This window comes from Dromiciops gliroides, chromosome 6, assembly GCF_019393635.1.
Source record: "Dromiciops gliroides isolate mDroGli1 chromosome 6, mDroGli1.pri, whole genome shotgun sequence".
Classification (NCBI taxonomy): Eukaryota; Metazoa; Chordata; class Mammalia; order Microbiotheria; family Microbiotheriidae; genus Dromiciops; species Dromiciops gliroides.
Window position 1 is genome coordinate 75,854,030 of NC_057866.1, and position 1,994 is coordinate 75,856,023.

Sequence of the window (1,994 nt, forward strand, 5' to 3'; positions counted from 1 at the left end):
TGGGGTTAAGTGACTTGCCCAGGGTCACACAGCTAGTAAGTCTTAAGTGTCTGAGGCCAGATTTGAAATCGGGTATTTTTGACTCCGGAACCTATGCTCTATCCACTGAGCCATGCAGCTGCCCCTGTTTTTAACTTTTAAAAAACACAATACTACATTATCATTATCATCATCATTGTCGTCAACATCCATGAACTTTGATATCTCAGATTTTATATCATATGACCAAACCCTAAAAGAATAGGAGTAATATCAACGTTGTTGACCCCACCACCATGAAATTAATTCTTGATGTAGCAGCCAAGGAGTCTTGAAACAAACAGGGTAGACTAAAGCAAAGGTGGTCTTTCCACCTTTCTAAAGGTGGTCTAAAGGTAGTCTTCATTATTCACAGCAAATTATAGGTGTCTCTACATAAACTACCCTGACCACATCATTGTTTTCTATCCCTTCATCTGACTCAGAATTATCAGTAAGTTTCTTAAGCTATTATTCATTTTCTTTCCAGTCCACTGGGATAATCTCTTTCCTGGTTGTTTAGGGTTCAGCACAAGTTAATGGATAGAAAACTGGACTTAGATTGATAAAAACATCAGTCCACTTACTAGCCATGTAATGACAGACATCACATTTAATTACTTTCAATATTAGTTCCTACTTTTATAAAATGAGTGAGTAGGCATCCTCAGAGACGATGCATATAAGATTTTACCACTGCCACTACCCCAAAAGTTATTGCGGCTTCCCCTGCTGCCATCCCTATGAGATCCAGAATCCGTAGCATTTTGAATAGCTATGGAAGACTATACAAAACTATAGAAAATCAAATGTAGGCACCTATCGTCATATATAAAAATGGATGTAAAACTATAAGTCAGATGGTAGCAATAATGAATATTAGATTAGAAAGCAAAAAGGGTATTCTGAGTACTCTAATAGGAGAAATGTATCTGTTGAAAGAACTTCCTCATCCTAGTATAATCAGCCTTCAAGATATACTCATGCAAGACTGTACCTCATTTCTGATTTCCTTTCCATGAATCTCAAGAAATATTTGGATTCTATCTCTCCTGGCTCATTAGTGGACTCTTGACTTGTTAAGTTATTTGTAACAAATGGCATTGCCTTTTGTCACTCCTTAAAAGATCCTCATAGAGATTTGAAATGGCAAAATCTGTTAATAGATGATAAAGGAGTAATGAATCTAGCTTACTTTGGACTTAATTAACACTGGCCTTTTGAATACCTATAATGGTATATGCACATGAGGTGGTAATACTGTGGTACAAGTCTCTATAGGCATCAGTAAGGTCTGCTAGGTATTCCATAACAGTAGATAGACCTTTGTAGTGGAAAAGGAAATGGCAAACCACTCTATTATCTTTGCCAAAAAAAACAACAACAAAGTGGGGTTATGAAGAGTCATATACAACTGGCATGACTGAACAACAGTCTCTTCTGACTGAAAATGACATTGAACCATCTATATTTTAATGACCTATATAAATACAAAAATTAGAATAAAATAGGATTGTAATACCTGTCATACCTACTTCTCAGGCTTATTTTGAGTATGATGTGAAATAATATATGTAAAACCAGAAATGGAACTGTTACCAATTTTTATTGTTTCTTCTGAATATGTGACCTTTTCAAATGCAAATAGTGGCAGGTAGGTTCTGGAAGACCTGAGTTCAAATACAGCCTCAGATATGTATTAGTTATGTGATCCTAAGCAAGCCACTTAACCTCTTTATGCCTCAATTTCCTCATTTGCAAAAAAGGGGATAATAATAGAACCTATCTCCCAGGATTGTTGTGAAAAGAATATGGTGTAATATTTGTAAAGTACTTAGCAAACTTTAAAAAACTATATAATGTTAGCTATTATTACTATTACTATAATTTTGTTATTATGCCCCACTGAGGCTGTATTTGTATTTTGTAGAAGATAGGAGCCTATCAGAAATGATCAGGTCCTTATATACCTTATA

At 35.2% G+C, this 1,994-nt stretch overlaps 1 pseudogene; it reads left to right on the forward strand.

Annotated features, from left to right (window-relative positions):
• The first annotated feature begins 795 nt into the window (after positions 1-795).
• Positions 796-1,299, forward strand: LOC122732015 (annotated as a pseudogene).
• The last annotated feature ends 695 nt before the right edge of the window (positions 1,300-1,994 follow it).